Here is a 24,407-nt window from a genome sequence, read left to right on the forward strand (position 1 = left end):
TCACTTTCTTGTCCCAAACTGATGTTTTCCTGGTGCTGCAGTTTTCCTTTTTAAAGGTTGCTTTTGCACATTTATCAAGAGCAAATGACATCCCAATATCATCTGAAAAAGTTTTGAAAACCTCCAGCTGTGCTTTCAGTTCCTCATCTGATGAGCTATACAGTCTTAAATCATTGGCAAAGAGAAGATGAGAAGTGATTAGACTTTGTTGTTTTCTAGGAGCCAAATTGTAGCCATGGCCTAAGCTGTTAAGTAAACAACTTAACGGATTAATGGCAAGGCAGAACAGCAATGATGAGAAAGAATCATCCTGGAATATCCCCCTTTGAATTTTTATCCCTGGGATAATAATCTGTCCTTTATCATGGCTTAATTGCAAAGTAGTCTGCCACTGTTTCATGGTTACTGCAATGTAGTCAATCAGTGTCGGGTATATCTTATACATTTTAAGCACTCTTTTATTCATGAATGTGGGATACTATCAAATGCTTTTTTGTAGTCAGTCCATGCCATACTTAGATTCTTCCCCTTCTTACAGTTCTCCACTATAACTTTAACAACAAATTATCCTTTGTTCCATACGACTTTCTTTTATGCCCTTTTGTTCTACTGCCATAACTGAGTTTTCTTCTAAATTACTATAAACTCTGTCGGTGTCAATTCCCGTGTATAGTTTATACGTCATTGGAAGACAAGTTATTGGTCTATAATTTTTAGGGTCGCTTGCAGGTTCACTCTTAAGTAAGAGCATTGTTTTTCCTCTTGGTAACCAGTGTGGTGTGTGTTCTGGGTGAGCCTATAAATAGTTCTTACTCATGGCTAAATTCTCATGCAAAGAAATTAATACTCTAAGCAAAAAGTTAGGTACTGCATCTGGGCCTAGGGTTTTCCATTTAGAAGCTTTTTTCACCTTTGTTTCAATCTCTCTGGCTGTTATTTCATCCCACTTCACATCCTTTACCTTTTAACTTCTGATTCTTTCTTTTACGTCTTCTATCCATTTAGCATCTTTGTTATGTTCCACAGGATCTTCATGGATATTTCTTCAAAATGTATCTACCTCCATTTTTTTGGTGGTCTTTCAATTCCTTTTACCTTATTTACCAATTCTCTATAAAACTTTTTTGGATCATCAATAAATTGCTTATTTTGTGCTTTTCCCTTATATTTATCTTTGTATCTTCTAAGTTTTTCCACCTGTTTTGAAATTTTTAGTTTGTTATCTCCAATAGTACATAATAGATCCTGGTCTATTCTAATACTGCACATTGCTTTTATCACATCTATCTTTCTTAGTATTTTTGTTGATCTATTCCCTTTTTTATAATCTTCTAACAATGGCACTTCTTGTATTAGCTGCTTTATAGTTTTCTCTATTTGATATTTCCATAATGGTATCCGCTTTTGACCCCTCTTTTCCCTCTCTACCCTGTGTTCCTGTGGTAGAACTTTATCAGTTATTAATTTAGCAGAACAGTATTCTGTTTATTTTTGTTTTATTGCATGGATCTCTATGGACAGTCCTAATTACTGTGTCCATTTGTTTTATCAAGCTTCTGACTTTGGGGGTTTTATTAACCTTCTGCAGTCTATTTCTCTCATTGATCTTAATATATCTGTCTTTGTCTATTAAATCAAGCAACTCTTCTCTTAACTGATTTTCTTCCATACTAAGGGCACATCCCTTGTTTTCCGTTTCCTGCAGGCATTTTATAGAAAGTTCTATATCATCTTCCTGTGGCAAATTCTCTTCAATTTCATCCTGTTTCATCTGTTGTTCTGTCATATGGGAACTCACTGGCCTATCACTCCTCAACATTGACTGCATAGGGGTGTCCACAGTTTCCTGTTCCTTTCCTTGCTGTCTAGCTTCAAATGAACATTTATACTGGTTTCCTGTGGAAGGCTCCAAAATATCTTGATATGGCACCTGACCAATTGCTTCCTGTTCCACTGGTTTCCCCTTAATCTGGATATCCATTGCTCTATCCCATTGTGGTGTTTTCTATATTCGATTTACTACTCTGAATCCTTCTCTTTGCAGCTGCTCCACAACCTCAGTTTCTATTTCTTTGACTTCTCCATTACTAATCTCTTTTTCTACTTTTCCACTTAGGCTTCTTATTTTTTTTGTATTGTAAAGTTTTCCATATCCGGACTCCTTTTCCTATATTTTTCTTCAAATATCTTTGGTGCTGCTCTTTTTGTATTGGTTAGTTTTGTTTTCTCCTTTGCATAAATATTACATCATATTAAATCTATTTTCCTTTCCCCTGTCCATATTTCTTCTTCACGTGTCTCCTAATCTTCTTGCTTTTCCTTATTCTGGGAACCCACTCCATCATCACCCCTAGGTTACCTTTGTGGGTATCACCATGGCCTTTCCAGTTGGTGAAGATGTTTAGATAGGTACATATCAGATGGGCCATCATACTAAATTATTGTTCTACTGACTGAGGGCAATACAGAGGTAACATACACCTTTTGTCTGGATGCACTCCTTTTACCTATGAGTTGAACCATGTACAAGACCTTTCTGCCAGTGCCACTACATGATGGTTGAATGTGACATTGTTATCAAACTGAGTACCTGAGTGCCTCAGCATAGGTTGTGTTTTTATGGGGTTGCCAATGATGTGGCAAACAGTGGGGTCATGTCCTTGCCTTATGGTATGATGGTACTGTTTTCTGCATTTAGATTGAAGCTAGGTCCTTGGCACCAGTCTGTACCCAATGTAAGACCCTGATGCAGTGTGTTAACATAATTTGGTGGTTAAATGACAGAGAGCACACAACTGGCAGTTGCCACAGCCTTAGTCAGTAGCTGCAAATGTGGGTGGTGGCAGTTTGCATTCATGCCTAGATACATGTGGGTATTTAGGGGCAGCATCTACTAACAGGGCCACGACATGTATACATATTGCATACACACAGGCAACACAGAGTAGGGATGCCATCTTAACAAATGTCCAATGTGGGACACTTCATGCAGTATTATGAGAGCTGGCAGGACAAGTCATACTCATGGCAAGTGCAAAGGACAGAACTTCTCTTGGTCTGCCAGTATGACATCTTATTTTTGTAGCATTTCCCTATTTTATGCTATATCTCAGAACATTAAAATGTTTCTGATGTAAAATGACTACTTTATGCAACTATTACACACACGTGGGAAATGTTTGTTGTCCTACACTCTTGGGATCTATGTATCGTTTTAGTTGTTTTCACAGGACACACCTGTCCAAGCATTCACTGTAACCTGCATGGTGGGACAGGTGTTGGCCATAACACAGTCACACTACTGCAAGGGGATATACGTGGAAACACACACACACACACACACACACACACACACACACACACACACACACACACACACACATGCACTCATGAACCACCCTTGGTGAGATTGGAAATCCTACCTGTCTAGTTGTACATACTATACATATTGCATGTGCCATGGAGCTTATATGCTTTTGTAGTGTTGAACACTACTATTCAGGTAGAGGATATCTGCAGGTGCTGTAAAGGTTGCCAGTGGGGGTTATTAGGTTTGCACACAGGCCCTTAAAATGATATAACCACTGCACACAACCAAAAGGAAGACAACTACATTGCTACTGCAGGGGGATATGCTTCATACACACACTCACAGAGTTGCCATGTTTGAACCCCTACCTATCTAGTTGCATGTACTGCAGTGATATGTACTTATTGCAAGCACTACACAGTTTATGCACCTGAAGAGTGTCTAACAGTGCTTCTAAGGGGGATGACACCAGCAGACCCTATAAAGTAATCCAATGGGGGGATTAACAGGGTGGAACTGGCCCTCAAATTGGTATAACCATCACACATTCAAGGCAACTACACTGCTACAGGGGATATGCTTCACACACACACACACACACACACACACACACACACACACACACACACACACACACACACACACACACACACACACAAGCAAGGTGACTGTGGTTTTCAGTTATTCTAATTCATGTTTTACTATCTAGTTGTATGTACTATAGTGCTATGTACTTATCACATGCACCATGGAGCTTATATGCTGGGAGAGTGTCTAATGGTGCATCTAAGGTGGATGACACCAGCAGGCCCTGTAATGTTATCCAATGGAGGATCAGCAGGGTGGAACAGGCCCTCAAAATGGTATAACTATCACACTCACACAATGGGGGGAATAACAGGGTGGAACAAGCCCTCAAAATGGTATCATGCACACACACACACCATCCACACTGTTACAGGAGATATGCCTCACAAACACATATGCACTCACAGAGTTTCCAGTTATGAAATTAAAACCCCTACCTATCTAGTTGTATGTACTATAGTGCTACATACTTATTGAATGTGTCATGGAGCTTATATGTTGGGAGAGTGTCTAATGGTGCATCTGAGGTGGATGACACAAGCAGAACATGTAAACTAATCCAATTGGACGGTTTAATGGGTAGAACAGATCTTAACATATATTGTCATTGCACAGTCTTGGGCAAGACATACAGACAGCTGCAGGGGGATATACTTGCACACACTCACTGAGTTGCTATTGCTGGGATTAGATCCACTGCCTATCTAGCTATATGCACTATAATGCTACATACTTATCACATGCCAACAGAGCTTATGTGTCTGGAGAGTGTGTAACTGTGCATCTAAGGTTGACAACATCAGCAGGCCCTGTAAAGTAGGCCAATGGGGAGAGTTCACAGGTAGGCACAAGTTTTAAAATGTATTGGCTTTGCACATTCATAGGCAATAAATACACACAGCTACAAGAGAATATACTTACACACACACTCATTGAGTTGCCATTCTTGGGATTAGAACCACTACCTATCTAGCTGTGTACACTATAATGCTATGTAGTTATTGCATGTGCCACAGAGCTTATGCATTTGGATAGTATCTACCACTGCTGTTGATGTGGATGACAACAGTAGCTGCTGCCAGGGAGGCCACTGCTGTGTAAGATACCAGTTACAAGGCCATACAATCAGTGCCCATTGGACAGACATAGGCCTATTGGGCATGTGTATTCTGCTGTATAGGGAATATATACACAGCCACACACACACACACACACACACACACTCACACACACACACACACACACACACACACACACACAGACACACACACACACTCAAGGTGGCTTATGTGAGATTAGAACCCCTACCTACCTACTATTACACATTAGAGCTCACCATACTATTTGCACTTGCCACTGGTTACAATTGGTGCACAAATGGCTGCAGCACTACATCACACTATGCTTTTCTGGGTCTCTCTCTCTCTCTCCCCCCTCTATATGTATATATATATATATATATATATATATATATATATATATATATATATATTCCATATAAGGAACTTCATCAGAAATAATGCAACAAACACTTCCTCCAATATAAAAACTTTTAAAAGTGTCAAATGTATAAAACCATTTGAAGAGATATACCCTTAAAAATGCATTATAATCATCATAATATTTAAATACTGTTGTCATGTAAAAACAGTCAGTGAATCACATAAAATAACAAAAACACACATAAAAATGATGACATAAGAATAAGCATACAAATATAAAAATATTAATTTATTTATGTTTATTTGTATTTTGATCATCAGCACTCTTTTGGCAAAAAAGAAATTTAGTCAAAGGGCAACTGATTAGGTTGAGTAGATTAATATCTGCTGATTCTGTTTTTTAGGGTGAATCCACCAAGTTATGTGACTTGTTCAGTGACAGGGGATATCCACAGAGTAAATGGGTTACTGTGATTAGGAACCTTAGGTATGGCCCGCTTTTAAGTCAGTCCAGTATTATGGTAGGTAAAACAAAGGAAAGTAATAATGGCAATCTATCCTAGGCATTTGTGTTACAATTTAGTAGGGACATTTATTCCCAGAAGAGTTTGATAAATACCCCATGGAGTTCTGTTTTTGTTATACTTAGGCTGTTCGATTGGTTAGGTGAACAACCTAAGTTTGTTTTAAAAACAGTAAGAATTTAGAAAGAAATAAGGGCCTGGAAGGGATCCATACTAGAAATTAAGGAATGAAATGTTGTGGAGAATGCAAAGAGTGCAGATTTATTTTGGGGGGAAGTAATTTTTCTGCTCCTGGTTATTCTAAAGTAGTTTCTGTTATGGGGCAATTAAAATTGTAATACAAAATGAGTCATTTATATTGCCTTTGTTGTTCTTGTCCAACATTTTTTGTCAGAAAGACAATTGGCCCCTTGCATACAATAATTTATCAGCATATCTATGCTATTAGTAAAGTTAACAATTGTAATGCCCCATATAAACATTCTGTATTGTGCAAGGAGTGTAAAAAGTTTGATTTTACAGTCCTTGAAAAAGTGGCATACTCTTCTAGGGGTGGTGATTGAGAGCTGTTGGTAGAACAGAGGGAGTTTCTCTGGCAAATATTATTTCCCTGTCCATATCTCAGAATACAATAAAATGCTGGAGAGGTTGAATAAATATGATGAACATTAGAAAGAACTAAATGCCATAAATTGGATAGGGATATTAAAGATTTTTCTAATGGGCATATTTTTTTCATGGCCAAAAGGGATTGGTGCAGATAAATGGTATAATGCCAAGAACAGAAACAGACTTTTGAATAAAACTGCCAGTGCTAATCAACGGGGTTTGATGTACACTTTAGATGATGTAAGTGTACCTTTAAGATAACAAGCCCACCCTTTTGTTAAAGATACTGTGAATGTGACTGATGTGGGTGGAAATAACACTCCTGGTACATCCCATGATGTTTCATCCAGTCCTCCACTGGCTCCAGTTAACTCCAGTAGTAATTCAATGGATTTTCAACAGGGCTCCCACACCCTTCAACTAAAGTTACAGGAAGAGATTGTTGTGAGGGAGCAGGCACCTCCAAGGGGACGTTCACAACAAAGGAAAAAGTAAGATTATTCAGAGGTCTGCGGACCCGGAGCAGGGCTCAGTAGCAGGTACAATGAACAAACATTCTGTTATTAACTTAAGTTTAACTTTATCCCCAGCTGATTTGTCCCTATTAAGTTGGGGCCTGAAGTTTGTGTCTGTGACTACTGACATCATAACACATGTCCTCATTGATCTAAACTGTTTACTCAGAATATAAATTTAAAGTTAATTTTTAAGGAGTCTATGTTCTTGTGAACTGATGCTTGTAAATGAACTATCACTTTTATACCTTTCAGTCAACCTGTGGTTAATGCATTCCATGATGTATGAGTTGCATCTATGCAAGTGTTATGAGAATGGGGATGTGTTTAAGAAGTTTTATAACCTATCTTATGAAGAACGGCAAGTATTACTGTGTTTACAAAGTAATAATGACATTATAATTAAGGAAGCTGATAAGTGGGGGATTAATGGATAAAGGTGACTACTTGGCTTCGATGCATTTGATTTTGTCTGATGAGCATGCTTCAAAATAAATTTCTGAGCTTGATATAAATAGATAAGTGCCATAAACATGTCTATTTTAGATTCACAAGTTAGGAATGATATTGATACTCTCAATGTTTCTACTGTCCCCTGTCCATAAGTCAATTGTTAAACCTCTCATGAGACCTATAGTCTCAGGGAGAGGATGGTCCGCTGAACCCATTTGGTTATATCTGCAGAATTTATTAAGTAAATACCTTAGATATGTTGAAAGCTATACTAAGCATTCGAGTGATTTTTTTGAGATAATTAAATACGTGGTTCAAAAATAGAGGAGAAATTCTCCCTTTCTACTAGTTGTGTTGGTTATTAAATCCCTTTTTACTGTGATCTTGTATGAATATAGTGTGAGATCAGTAAGGGAATTCTTATGTAATCAGGGCCAACTTCCTAGAAGACAGAGGGTCTATATTATAAAATCGACTGCTTAGCTTGTCGAACACCCACACATCAACATCTAAACAGCGAAACCTTAAAACCACGAACGGCCACTTCCACAAAGTTTTTCATAGGGACAAACTTCACTTGGCTATCGGTCACTAAAACAAACTTTCAAACCCTAATTAAATGAGGTGCTTCATCCCCCACACCCTCCAATGTGGGGGGCTGTGCCCCCCACACCCCTAAATAAATATACCAACTCTGAGATCGCTCTACATTGGGGAAAAGGCCAAATTCCTGATAACGGCCAAGTTAATTTTTTCCCTATAAAAAATTTGCAGAACTGGCTGTTCACGGTTTTAAGCTTTCTCTGTTTAGCTGTCGACATTTTGGTGTTTGACAAGCTAAACTTTTGCTGTACTAATATAGACCCTAGACAGATTGAGATGGTTTGTGAGTTACTTGAACTTGTTTCAGAAAATAATATATTTCTTTCTGATAAGTTTTACCAGGTCTTGGAGGTGGCAATGTGGACTCCACTTGCTAACACCTATGCAAACATAGTGCTTGATAAATGGGAAAAGGAATGCGTATATAATGGTCCTGAGTGCTTTTTAAACAATGTTAGCTTTTTTAAAATATTTTGTAGACAATATGTGTTTTTATTTGGAAAGGTGGATATAATGATTTGGTTAATTTTGTTGAATATTTGAACAATAGTACTGATTTTTTACAGCTTTCCATGTCCACTGCAGATATGAAGATTGAACTCTTACATATTGAACTTGTATTTGATCGGAATGAATTACACACACATCAGTCTATAGGAAAGCTACACACAGGAATAGATATTTACACTCTAGGAGTATAAATGCACCACATGTCACATGCACAAATCAGCAATGACGAAATAATATATACCAACCTCAAAATAAACCAAAACAAAACCATCAACATAATTGGATGCTACTTCCCACCTGGCCAAAACATCCCTCCACTAGAAAACCTCCTCAGCTGGTCTAACCACCATCTCCCCCAAGAAACTATCATTTTAGGTGATTTCAATATTGACTGGCAATCCTGTTCTAGCAACCATCCAACCTATCATGTAAGCCTTCATGGCTTCACCCAACTAGTCCAGTCACCAACCAGGATAAATAAAAACTCCAGCAAGCACACTACCCTGGATTGGATACTAGTCAGTAAGAGCCCCCAGTCATATATAACAGGCTGCTTATCAGATAGCCTCAGTGATCACTCCCCAACATTCCTACTCAAAAAATACCTATACCAAGCTAAACCTGTCATCTACCGTCAAATATGTAAAAAACTAAACTTTAACCCACTCACATTCATCTCATCCCTCAAAGAATGTAACTAGCATCCTCTAAAGTACCTCATTCTTGATGACGCAGTTGAATTTTTTAATACTACCTTCCTGAGCATCCTTAATTACCATGCCCCCATAAGACTTTCCAGAATAAAAGCACAACCCTCCCCATGGCTGCAGAAAACCACTAAGTCAGAAATGAAAAACAGGGATAAAGCCTGGGAGCACTGACACAAAACCAAAACCCCCTCAACTAGACAGAAATTCCTAGAACTACGCAATAGAGTCAAAAAGCTAATAAAACAGGACAAATTCCAATACTACCAGTCTGCCCTAGACTCCTCACAACACAGCCCCAAACAATTCTGGTCCTCCATAAACTTCATCCTCCACCCAGGTAAAGTCAGTACCCCTCCTCCTAACATCCCTCACTCCTCAGAAAATATTGCTACCTCATTCAACACACACTTCACCCAAACCATACTATCACTAGCTAAACAACACAACCCCCCTCCCCTCCAACCCACAGCTTCAACTAGTAATCTCTCCACTGCCTTCTCTTTTTCTCCTGTACCTACCTCCAGCATAAAAAACTCTTAACTAAACTTAAACCCACCAAATTAGCAGCAGACAACCTCCCAAGTGAATACCTACAAATCGCAGCTGATGCTCTGGCCTACCCAGTATTCATCTTGATTAACCGATCTCTGTCAGAAGGTTACGTTCCCACACTGGAAAGTATCACATATAATTCCCCTCCACAAAGGTGGACCCTCCACAGATAATCCAAAAAAGGAGTGATACAACTCTGAAAAACCAATAATCCACAAAAGAGTTGTATAGGAAGTAAAACTGCCACAATATCAGTCCAAAAACGTTGCCGTGAATGAATATGAATGAGTTCAAGTCCAGCACTGAATTTATTAACGCTCTTTTATTAACAAACTGCGTTTTCGTCCCAACACATTAGGACTTCATCAGATACCTTTAAAAACAAAAATTACCACTTTATATACCAAATAATTTCACTATTAACCAATAAAAACAGTTTCAATTAATTCAAACTATCGAATCATTCTCAGATATTCATGAATATTCATTACCCTCATAAATATGTATTACTTAAAAACGTGTTTTTATTTCAAACCTTCCTTAAAACATTTATTAAATAAATTATATGTATTTATGACATTTATGAGTTATAAAAATGCAAACTTCATTTAAAAAACGTAATTTATACACTTATTATGGGTCTAACTACATATGTTTAAAATGAATGCATTTTTTCCATTAATAGGTCTCCCTCTAGTGTTTAAAACCAATAAAGCACCTAAATTCATAAAAGCACCTTCCATTGACAAACCATATATAAATTTTACACTAATAAATAATGTTCATTAAAATAAGTACCAATATAAATCTATATTTATAAATATTAAATATTAAATAATCATTTTAAAAAATAAAAACCAATAATTTAATATAATAAATATATATATATATATATATATATATATATATATATATATATATATCAATTTATTAAACATTTTTGTTATTAAAATAACTATACTTTATTGTGTTTTAATTTTAGCAAAGGTCCTATGGAAATAGTTTCATTTAACCCAGGTGTCCTACTGGCATCAAGGAAAACCTGCCACCACAATTCTCTACCTTCTAGTTTTATTTCCCATGGACCTCCTCTATAATCAGGTTTCACCTGTTCTAACACAAAGAATAAATAATTGGCTCCTTCACACATTTTTGAATGTTTATAAAGTGCATTTGTTTCTCTGGCTCTACTGATATCATATAAGTGTTCTATATGCCTCCGGAACACTCTTTCCGTTTTGCCAATATAAAATGCCTTACACTGTTGGCAGATAGAAATGTATACTACTCCCTTTGTACTACACGTGTATAAATCCTTATTTATTATATTTTTATTTCTACTTTCTATATATACTTCTTTCTGATTCATAACGTATACACATTGGGAACATTTTCCACATTTTAATGTTCCTATCCTATTATTACCTATATTATACTTATTTAATCCTTCTAATTTTTTCCTAATATTAGGTGGATTCCTATAAGTAATATTAGGTTCCATTTTCTTTATTTCATCCATATCCAAAAACAATACAAATTTATCCCATTCTTTCATGAGTACTTTTTTTATATTTTTATTAAAATTATTAAATTCAACAACTAGTCTCATTTTAAGTGGTTCTTCATCCATTCCTAGTCTGACTTCACTCACTTTTTCAATTTCCATTTGTCCTTTTATAGGTTGAAATTTAGTCAGTCTACCTACCTCCACTTCTTTTCTAATCTATTTGACCATTTCCTGATAACCTCTCTCCAAAAACATCATTTCTAATTTATTACATTCTTCATAAAAATCTATCTCTCCACTCGTCATCCTCGATCCTCTCACAAATTGCCCTTTTATTATATTTTTCTTACAATGTGGAGGATGAGAACTATCATAGTGGAGAAAAGAATTTACATATTTGTGTTTTCTATATACTCTAGTCTCAAATTGATTATTTTGCTTTGAAATTTCCACATCCAAATAGTTAATTCTTTCATTATTCATAACATATGTAAAATTCAAAAAATTAGTGGTGGAGCCAATATATTCCATAAACTCTAAAAACTTTTCTTCACCCCCTATCCAAAAAATAATAATATCATCAAGGAATCTGAAATAGAGTTTCCAATATTTACTATAAATAGAATGTATAACATATTTTTCCTCCCATTTAGAGAGAACAATATTATAAAGGTGGGGGCACATGCCGCCCCATAGACACTCCTGACTTTTGCTTATAATATTCCCCATTAAAAGTTATGAAATTATTTTTAAGTATAATGTCCATTAATGTAACTATAGTAATTTTCTCTTCATGTAATAATTGTATATCACCAAAAACCTTATCTTCGAAATATTCCATTCCTTCCTTATGTGGGATGCAAGTAAATAAATCAATTATATCTATTGTTACAAATAAAATATCATTACTATATATTTCTGGTGTCAACATCCTTAAAAAATCCCAAGAATCTCTCAAAATATTTTTATTATTAACCCATATATGTTTCACCTTATTGTCAACATATTTAGCTAAAGGTACTGTTTTTGCTCCCTCTGCTGTGACAATAGGTCTAAATGGAGGATCTCTCTGATTTTTATGAATTTTGGGTATTCCAAATATCATGGGTACCCTAGGTTTTTTAACTTCCAGAAATTTAAATGTTTTGATATCAATCACTTTCTCTAAAACCAAATTTTCTAATAGAATGTCTATTCTTTTATAGGCTATTAACATTTCATCCTTTGAAATTACTGAATATTTATTTTCATCATTTAAAATTTCAAACATTTTGACTTCGTAATCATTCTTCCCCATGATAACAATTCCTCCACCTTTATCAGGTTTCATTAGTCTTAACATTGGATTACTTTGTAACTCTCCTAATAACTTATATTCATCTTCTTCCAGATTTTTATACATCCTTCCTGAATTACTTTTTTCTCCTTCCTTTCTGATTTCTCTTTCTAACACATTCTCAAGGTTCTTTATTTGTGGTATTAATGGGGGGTTATATAAAGAACCCCTAACTAACTGGGCCGAACCAATATCATTTCTATTGAAACCTGCCCTAGATGCCAGTATTGATAAATTTATTTTTCTCATGAACATTTTAATGTCTAAAATAGTGTTTACTACATCACCCCTTTTTACTGGGTTGAATTTCAACCCCTTACTTAACAAACTAAAATGTGTTTTGTTTAATATCGTGTCACTAAAATTATATATGGTAAATCCATTATAGGTGCTTTTAGTATTATTCTCTGTAATAATCTCAACTACATTCTCTTCTACTTCCAAACCAGAGATTGGGGTATTCATCAATAAAATCTCCCCTTATCTTGAATATTCCATTCCTTCCTTATGTGGGATGCAAGTAAATAAATCAATTATATCTATTGTACAATTACATTATATATTTCTGGTAAACTTAATGGCTGATTTCCTGTGTTGTCATTACTTACTTGATAAAGGAAGTTTCTTTGTCACCAGTGGGAGGGGAGCTTTGCAGCCTACCTGTCCCTGTGAAGTGACCTCAGCACAGAGCTGTAGTAATTGGTTGTTTTGGACCATTTCTAGCTCTTGGAAGTTCTGTTTAAATTCCGCTCTGGGCATTTTTTGGTATATACTCAAACCAAGCTCCTCGTGGTCCTGAGAGTGGTCCTAGCTACAGAGAACTCAAAACTTACTTTCTGGATTTAAGTATCTTTGCTTTAATTTACTTGAAATAGCTTCTAGCTTACCTAAACAAGCTTAAACATTTTTAGCTGTTTGCTGCATTATTTTAAAATCTGCACTTAAAGTTACTTTTAGTCTAATTTGATAAAGTTTTTTTGTTTGTTTATTAACTTTGAGGCTGCCCTTTAATCTGCTAGCCTGTTAACTGATTTATCACTGTTTCTGCATTTTTTGTGTTTCTATTAAAACAAAAAAAATAATCCTTGTTTTCCGCACCATACAGTTTAGACCAGTTTACAGGCATGCGTATCTGTAATTTAGTTCCTGTGTTGTCCATTACCTTACTTGGATAGAAGGAAGTTTCTTTGCTCACCAGTGGGAGTGGGGACCTTGAGCAACTACCTGTCCCTGTAGGAAGTGACCTCACAAAGAGCTGTAGTAATTGGTTGTTTTGGACCATTTCTAGCTCTTTTGAAGTTCCTGTTTAAAATCCACTTTGCCTTTTTCCAATGATGCGTACATTAAACAAGGTTAAACTTCTTCTGGCTCCCAAGTCTGCTCTTCAAATTTTCCTTAAGGAAGCTCTACTCTTAGTATAATCAGACTACTCATATTATAAGCCTAGCACTTGTTCTCAAACTTCTTACTAAGTAAGCACTCTCGTATAAGTAAGCACTACATCACCTACCACTGTGAATATCCACTTTAAAGGCACAGCATCCCTTATACTGTTCTAGCATGTCGAGTGGTAGATTACTGGCATCCTCTCCAGTTCAGCTGGTTAATCTGGGTATCTTGAGACAATGCTACAATTGTCTCATTAAGACAACTCTCCTCCTCCCAACAAACACAAATACATGTGAGAGATGCAACTATAAGCCAAACTGGAGGCTGAACTCTCTCAACTCACAATGGCATGACCAGACAGGAGACTGGTAACCTACACACAACAAACTCAGTCCAAATAGACCTACAACTGAAACCAAACACATAAAACACAAAGACATACTGCAGGCTCTAATAAAAACTTCCAAAACAACAGAGGCTCCCAAAGCAGACATCCAAAAATCCACCACCTCAAAACAAAACACATGCAACTATACTTCAATAAATCAGTGTGTCAATCAATCACAGCTCTTAAGGCCAAACACCATGCCTGATACACTAGTAATAGGTGACTCTATAGTCAGACACACTGATGTCCCACCAGGCTGAACAAGGAGAGGGTGACTGTGAGCTGCCTATCGGGAGCTAGGATCCACAATAACACCACTCAGGTCACTCCAAAGCAAGTACAAATATGACTCCATCATTGTCCATGCGGGGAATGACCTGAGCGCACCTCGGACTACATGAAAAGAGACATAGAGGAGCTCTGATTATGTAGCCCAGGCTGGTATGACCCTGACCCTGAGCAGCATCTTGCCCTCACCAAGAATGATGCCACAATACAAAGACAAGATGATCAGCTTTAATAATTGGCTCAGTACTGGTGTCATTCTAAGGGATCCAATGTCTGTCTGCCTGGGATGACATGTTGGACAAGCCACGCTGCAAAGCTTGCACCGTCACCACTGGGCTTCCGGATATTGGCTAAGGCTCTTGCCACCCCATAGGCCTTTTTAGGCAAGGCTCAAAAGACAAACCCACCTCCTTAGAAACAAAATGGAAAAAACTAAGGGTAATGCTCAATGAGAAGTCTAAATTTCAAGATGCAGGCACTTGATGCACTCCTCCCAGTATGGAGAACATTGGCGTATATTGCAGTAACTGAAACCGGGTTCCAGATACGATTTTGGCTACCAGGTTGTACCTCGTATTATCGTGGCTGACTAAAACCAGGCGAACCACAAAGGGAGGGGGTGTCCATATTCATCAAGGACACCACACCTCCAGGTTGATAGCTTGCTGCTGAACCATCACAGACCATACAGGTGCAAATAACCATGAAATGACTGCTGTACAACTGGCTGGAATGGCCTCTGTCTCAGGGGCTTCCCTCAGCCTTCCTGAAGACATTTGGAGGATATGAATGTATCTACGAAATACCATCATACTGAGACTTCAACTACCAAACATAGATTGGTATTATTCTAGCAACCCTAACACCCTAGCCGAGAAGGTACCTGGAATTGCATACATTCAAATTAAATGGAACAACTAGTCACCCTCTCCACTGGGGAGATAATATACTAGCCTGAGCATCACAAACATTGGGACAAGGCCGCCACACGGAGGTAGCCTCACTAGTGAGATCGACCACAAACTAATCACCCTGGATATACATATCCCACCTCCACACAGCACAAAGACCACAGTGAAAAACTTCTCAAAGCAGACTTCACTCTTCTTAAGACTGAGATGGTATCCTTTAAGCCCACTGGGCCAGTGGATACCACATCCCACAATGCGAATCCTTTACAAATGCTTTCTATGGACATCTCCAAGAATGCATGGATCATGCAATCCCAAATAAATCCAAGTCCCTCTCCACCAAAGGCAAGCGTCCTGTCTGGTGGACCTCAGCCATAACAAATTGTATAACAAAGAAGGAAGCTACTGCACGACAGAGCAAAATCCCATAAAGGGAAGACATCTCTGATCAACATAGCAGAAAACTACGTTCTCTCATAAAACATCCAAGGCCAACTTTGAGAGAAAATCGCTAAGGACACTAAAGATAACCACAAAGCCTTCTTCAGCTATGTTAGAAACCTGGAGAAACCCTCAGATATGCTCAGAGTTAGTTCACAAACAAAAAATACACTGAACCCACAGATATTGCCAACATTCTGGCTGACAGGTTCAGTGCAAATTTCTCCCTCCTCACCCCAAAAGAAGAAATACTTATCCCAGCTGAATGTAATCTCCTGTCATCTCAGATGTCCAAGTGAGAACCGCCCTCAACAAAGCTAAAAACACAGCATCAATGGGACCTGACGGTATCCGGTTGCTTTACGTGAACTCAAGAGGAGCTAAACCCACATAAAAATGCTATTTAACCTTAGCCTTACTACAGGATATGTACCTGAACACTGGCGTACAGCAACAGTGGTCCCACTCCACAAAGGGGTACCTCTACAGACCCTGGAACTACCCCCTAAGCAACCAGCCTGGTCTGCAAAGCTATGGAAAGAATCATTATGGAACTCATAAACAGAGACATAGGGGACCTACAGACACTTGACCCCACCCAGTTCGGCTTTGTAAAGGGCAGATCCTGCCTTTAACCTGGTTGACTTTTTGAAACAGTACTAGAGCCATTGATGAGGGCAAAGCAGTCCAACAGCCTACCTGGACTTGGCTAAGGCTGGTAATTTTTGTTTTTAAAGGTACCTGATGAAGTCCTAATGTGTTGGGACGAAAACGCAGTTTGTTAATAAAAGAGCGTTAATAAATTCAGTGCTGGACTTGAACTCATTCATATTCATTCACGGCAACGTTTTTGGACTGAGATTGTGGCAGTTTTACTTCCTATACAACTCTTTTGTGGACCCTCCACAGAACTAACCAATTACCGCCCCATAGCTATTCTCTCTCCACTCTCCAAAATACTAGAGAGATGCATACACTCTCAGGTCTCAGACTACCTCTTTACTAACAACCTCCTTTCCAGTACTCAGCATGGTTTCTGACCAAACCATAGCACCACCATTGCCTTACTCTCCTTTACTAACACTATCCTTCAGCATAAAAACAATGGCTTTCTCTCCTCTGCTACTTTCCTAGACCTGTCTAAAGCATTTGACATGGTCCCACACAAACAACTTATCTGTGTCCTCAATAACCTATCCTTCTCTCAGTCAGTCACCAACTGGTTTCAGAGTTACCTGTCTGACCGCCAGCAATCCATTGTATGGCAGAATGACATATCTCAACTACCTGTCTCCATAGGGGTTCCCCAAGGATCCATCCTTGGACCCCTACTCTTCTCTGTTTACACCAATAATCTAGCCTCTGCTACCAAACATGGCACACTCATACAATACGCAGATGACTCAACCATCATCTGCTCAGCCCAGTCCCTACCCAAATTGCAAAAATTCACACAGGAAGCCTTTTCCTCTATTGAAACTTGGTTATCTGATGCCCAATTAATACTCAACCCAAACAAAGCTAAACTACTCATCTTCCAACCCACCAAACATACTCCAAACAACTCTCACTTTAACTTCACAGCAAAAGACAACACCACTATATACCCAACTGAACACACCAAATTGCTAGGAGTGGAAATAGACAATAAACTAAAATTTGACATTTACATATCCATGACCATAAAAAAGTCCACAAAAAACTAGGAGCGTTATACAGAAATAAGCAACTTCTCGTCAAAGCAGCAAAGATTTCAATAGCAAATTCCCACCTTATCTCCACACTACTTTATGCCTGTCCAATATATACCAACCTAAGGCAATGCGATCTAAATAAGCTAGAGACCTGCTACAACAAAATCGGCAAATTCGTCACAGGGGCATCCTACCATAGTCACCACTGTCTCTCACTTGCTGAACTAGGCTGGCTTGAACTCCCTCACCTTCAGTGGTATCAACTCTCACTTGCCCACAAACTAGTAAACCATCCACTAAATGTCCCATCCCTCTAGAATCTACTCCAACCCTATCGCACCACCAGACCACTAAGATCCAGCAACAAAAGTCACTTGCAGATCACTAAAGCCAATAACTCTGCTGGTGAAGCACTATTCTCTTGCACCATAGCCAAATTATGGAACTCCCTTCCACCCACAATTACCTCCATACCATCATGCACCCACTTCAAAACTTTACTAAAAGCGCACCTAAAAACATGCTGGCTATGCCCTTGCAACTCCCACTCTAATATCACCCACCCCATCCAACCACTACCTTTCTTTCCACTCCACTAACTACCTTGATTATAGCAAGCTCAGATGCTCATAAGCCTAGTACTTATTATACAGCAGGAACTTCTCATTGTAACATTTGTTAATGTCTGTTATGTACTTCACAGATAACGATTATAGTTGTCTACTGATGTACTATGTTCTTCATCTGTAAATATGTTGTAAGTAATTGCTATGTTAAATTGTTAATCACTATGTAACACAATGTAACTACTGTCTGTTTATTTTAACTGTGGAGCTTTTCTCCCTGGGCCTCTGCTGAAAATGGACCTACATCCAGTCGGACACTCCTGGTCAACAAATGTAAATAAATAAATAAAATGTTTTCAGGGGAATTGTTAAGGGCCAGTTTCTTCATACAAGTAGATTGAATACTGACTTAGATAAATGTACGGAACAGGTTAATGAAATGATGGCTGAATTCCATGATAGTGATTATAATGAGGAATTATCGGCAAGTATAAATAAGAACGTTCTGGTAATGAGGGATACTGATGCCAAACCGTATTTTAGTAATGATGTACATGAGATGAGATCAGTGAATGATTCTGATTCCAATCACACATTACGTTATGCCATCACTTCAGTAGGTGTAGTGATAGTGTGAGGAAAATTATTATGGATAATTGGGACATTTTGAGAACTATGCCAGAATTAGAGAATATTGTGGGTGCTAAGCCTAGATTTGCTTATCATAATTGTTCAAATTTAAAGCAGATTTTATGCTATAAGGATACTAAACCTGCTGTAACATCTAGACAATTTAATAAGGTTGGCACCTATCCTTGCTATAACATTTCCTGCTGTAATGCCATTAGGGAATCATCCTGTTATGAAGAAGTGTTTTGCTACTTGTAATTCTACTTATGTCACATATCTTGCTACTTGTGAAGTATGTTCAAGTTTTTTATGTTGGAAAGTCTACCTAATGGCTAAAAGATAGGATAATTGAACTTAAGTCGGAGATTAGAAGGAATGTTTTGACCACTGCATTGGCTAAACATATTAGTGACAATGACCCCACACATAGTTTTACATTTAGGGTGATGGGCTTGGTTAACAAAAATATGAGGGGAGCAATTTAAATAATAGACTTGAACTCAGAGTATGAATGGATTTTATGATTGCAGGCTGATCACCCACATGGTATTAATCAAACTGTAACTATAAAACCGGTTCTTAAGTGAAAACAATTATGCTTGAAATGATACTAATTGGTTTTAAGTGAATTGTATGTCTGTTTTTATGATACTGCTGGCTGTGCTGTTCAGGGAGTGAGTATTTAATAATCTTGTAATTAAGTGATTTTTATCTTGCACTGATGAAGGGGTGTTTGTGAACCCAAAAGCTTTGCCGTTTGTGTATTATTAAATGTATTGTGATATGGTACATTGTTGGATTCATTTTTTTTGCTAAATAATACTAAATACCAGAGCTGCACCAGGAATTAGCAATTTAATTTCTATCAAGCCTGTCTTAAAAGTCAAATCTGCATGTTTGTTTTAGCATCGTTAATAATATTTGAATGCCTATTCTTATATCATCATTTTTATGTGTATTATTTGTATTTTATGTGATTTATTGGCTGTTTTTCACATGCCACTGGCATTTAAGTCTTATGGTACTATAATTTGTTTTTACGGATGTATCTCTTTAGATGGTTTTGTAAGCTTGTCACTTTTAAAGGTTTTTAAATGAGAGTAAGTGCTTGTTGCACTGTTTCTGATGAGTTCCTTATATGGTAGAACAAAAGCACTTAAACATTAAATAAATTATCTATTTGTATCCTCTGGTGTTGCATTCTCTATTTTATATTTTTATGTCTATATATTTGTATCTATACATGTACATATAGCTATATATATATATATATATATATATATATATATATATATATATAGACATAGATCTATACATAAATATATGTATGTATGTATATATATGTATATATATATATATATATATATATATATATATATATAGAGAGAGAGAGAGAGAAAGAAAGAAAGACAGAGAGAGTAGTGCTATATGATTTACTACTTCACACATTTCATTGTGTGCTGAAACACTGGTGTTTTTCATTGCTGATACAGTTGATGGTGGAAGTTCATTATATCAACTGTTACATAGTTTTGGGGATTTTCCTTTACTTTCTGTTTGCACAACCATGGAGATAGAATATTTAATTTCTGGTGGTGTGTTGGTAGAGCCCCCACATCTGGGGTGGGGGTTGGGGGAAAAGGCCCCATTGTAAAAGATATTTTTCTTTTATAATAACAAATATGTTTGGTGTTTTGTGTTTCAATCAAACTCATTGACAATTATTCATTCTAAACTGTATATAACTATACACATATATATGTATATATATATATATCAGTTCAGAACATACGACATCCCCAGGTAAGTGATTTCCCCTTACAGGACATTTGAGCAGCACTTGCGCTACTAATGCGGCCTTTATGGACAATGGAGTGTAAGCTGCACCCTGGGTCCTAAATTGCTGGGGGAAAAAGGGAAAATCTGCTTACCTGAATATCAACGGTCGTATATATATATATATATATATATATATATATATATATATATATATATATATCCACTTCAAAACATCTAAAACCCATAACATCTAATTTCATAACATTGAGACCAGAACATCTAAAACCCAAAAACATTTAAAACCCATAACATTGAGTTTCACAACATCTAACAGTACAAATCACATGAAAATAACATCCCCTCCACATATAATGACACCAAACTACCAAATACACTTTTTACTACATTTCTGCAGGGGGTGCTTGATACGGTGGCATTAGGAAATTGCCTTTTTCCCACTGTAGTGTGATCTTGGAGTTGGTATATTTAATTTATGGAGGGTGTGCGGGCAGAGCCCCTCACATGGGGTGGTGCAGGGGGGCTTGGCCCCTCTGCAGAAACATAGTAAAAGGTGTGTTTGGTAGTTTGGTGTTGTTATATGTGGAGGGGATGTTATTTTCTTGTGATTTATAGTGTTGAGTGGCATTCGAAAGACATGCGTAGAATAGAAGTGCCTTCGTTGAAGGTTGGGCGTCGGGCTGGCACCTTGGCACTGTAAAAATCAACTGCAAATCATTAGCGGACCAGAGTTCTGCTGTGGCGACCCCTAACCGAGAAAAGCCGAAAGAAGAAGATGTTATGAAATTCAACATTATGGGTTTTAGATGTTTTGGGTTTTAAATGTTCTGGTCTCAGTGTTATGAAATTAGGTGTTATGGGTTTTAGATGTTTCAAAGTAGACCAATATGTATATATATATATATATATATATATATATATATATATATATATATATATGGTTCATCTCAATAATGTCGATGGCCACAACAGGGAACCCACTTCCGTGAACTCCTAACTGCACCTTCACAAAACCTCGAATGCTGATATTCCAAACTGCAAAGTCTCGCCCCCTTTATGATCCATGTTAGCACTTGTTTGTAGGTGTGGTGTGATTGAAAATGTCGATTTTCAACGGTTTGTCATCTTTCTGAAGTTTTGGCATTATGGGTTTGGTGGAAATGGTTCAGCATTGTACACATTTGCTGTTGTGACATTCAACATTATGGAGATATATATATATATATATATATATATATATATATATATATATATATATATATATATATATATATATATATATATATATATATATATATATGTGTGTGTGTGTGTGTGTGTATCGAATAATTATGTTACAAATATATGCATACATAGTGGAAAATAAACTTTTTTGTTTCATAGCAGTAATAATGTCCGAGGACAGAAACCTCCCAAAGTCTGTGGAAAGACATTGGAGGGGTTCAGGTTGAAAAATAAATCCTTCTCTTGTCTCTGTTGTATCCTTTGTCTCATAGTACACATATACCTTTCTACATTTTTTTAATTTTTTTATTATAATCCAAAATATCTTGAGTAAAATCAAATGTGCTCTGTTCTGGTTGTACTGAAAAATGTTTTTGTTGTAATAATTTTTTAAACATCCCTGTATCTCTTTGTATACAAAACTGCAAGGTCTTTCTTTATGTAATACTATTCAGTCTATTCAGATTGCAATTATTTTTTCTAATCAAACAAAATAGGATTGTATCTACCATTCTTTGTATATCCTTGACTGGATGTGCACAGATGAGCTAAGATTCGTATACATAAAATGCTAGGTATTCCAACAGAGTAAAGAAGTAAACAGTGAAGATGTAAACAAAATAATATTCCACTCATCTTGCAGTTTATTTTAAGTCTGTTGTCATTTTAGTTAGACTTTATTAAAACACACAGATTTAGAATGATTCATGCAAATTGTACCTCAGTCCTATACCAAAAGCTCTGTGTAATTCCAAAAGACTGCAGCACAAGTGGATAAGACCTTTTATTGCAGTTTTACGTTGTGTAGCCACACTACTCTGAACACAGATCACATACACAAAGGTCTCTGTCCTATGATAGTATCTGATAGTATGTGAATCTTCACTAAGTTGTAGCAGGTCTCATTCTGATATGTAAGTGTAAAGTGTTTTTCAGGCCTTGGAGAAATTGCAAAGCAACAGATATCTCTGATAATAAATATATCTGCAACTCACCTTTTAATGCTGCTCACAGCATTGATACCTGGTGATAACTGACGGTTTTAAGATCTCATTTAAAGCATGCAATTATGTACTTTCTATGAACACAGTAAAACATTAGTCAGGTTCCCATTTATGCTTCTAAATAATGCATTTCCTTTGTAACTTCCACAGTTCAAGAAACATTCCAACAAGTTACCTTAGTCGATTCAAGGATTTTAAACTACATGCAAATAAAACTAAATGTAACCCATGGGCCATTTGGGAAATGTTGTATTTCTAATTCAAACAGCACACCAGCATATGTCTGTCTGAGGTAGAGGGAAATGGCACCCCCAAAGGAAAACACGAATGCAGACTACTTAGATATAAAACATAAACTGGCATACCACATTCTTCTGTAATCTGACACTGGAATAGGTGTAATAGCTATAGGACACCAAATAGAATCAGCTATATTTATAAATCTGATCACCCAGACAGGTGACTTTTCTTTCTTGTTACCAGTAAAGGCTTAGTGATTTGCAGAAAATTAAATGGAATGTAAGATGGTGCTATTGTTGGCCAATAGAAATTACCAAGGTGAATACAGCTGGTTTGATCAGCAAACCCCGATACTTCATTCAAATTCAGCACAGCTAACATCCTTACCACTCCATGCAGCAAATGAAAGTGCAAATGCCAACACTGAAGATTAAAGCAGAGATCCAATACACATTGCTGTGTCTTGTAATGAACCAAAGTCATAAAGGGCATTTAAAGTCTACAGCTGAAGCAAGCTTTAAAGGTACTACAAGCTAATTAAGGTAAGCACTTTTAAATTTGGCTTTTGTAATGGTGATAAATATATTTCTTTCTATCAGTAGTTCCTGTATCCTCTGTCCAAACTGGCAAATGTACATTTTAGATTTTTAGACAATTATGAAGAATGCCTTAACAAATTCTATAGAAATTTGTAGCCGTTGGATATATATGATGAAAAAAAACAACTGTTTATTACATTGCCTAGGAATCTAGTTTTCCCACTTTTCTAAACAATCTAATATAGTAATTGAAGTGCCTTATCAGGACAAAAATAATGAGCTGATCAAAAAGTATTAATAAATGTAAGTGTATGTTTTACCTCTATTAGCATTTCAGTGTAAATTAGACATGGTTAAAAATGAATGTAATTGACACCGGGTCATTAAAAATATAACTGATTATCAAGAAAGATTAGAATATGGTCACTGAATAGGTTGACAAGATAGCATAGAGAAGACCATATTTATACATCAAGTGCCAATTAATCTGTGAAGAAAACATTATTCTTTATTACTGATAATATTAATGCTTTTATTAGTTTACAAAAATGTGAAGATATCTGTGAATGTGTTATCCAGATGACATGCTTGTTACAATAAATATAAGGTCAATCCATAATGCATAGTCTTTTTATTC

Source organism: Protopterus annectens, chromosome 10.part0 (genome assembly GCF_019279795.1).
Source record: "Protopterus annectens isolate FY-2018-M chromosome 10.part0, PAN1.0, whole genome shotgun sequence".
NCBI classification, from domain to species: domain Eukaryota; kingdom Metazoa; phylum Chordata; order Ceratodontiformes; family Protopteridae; genus Protopterus; species Protopterus annectens.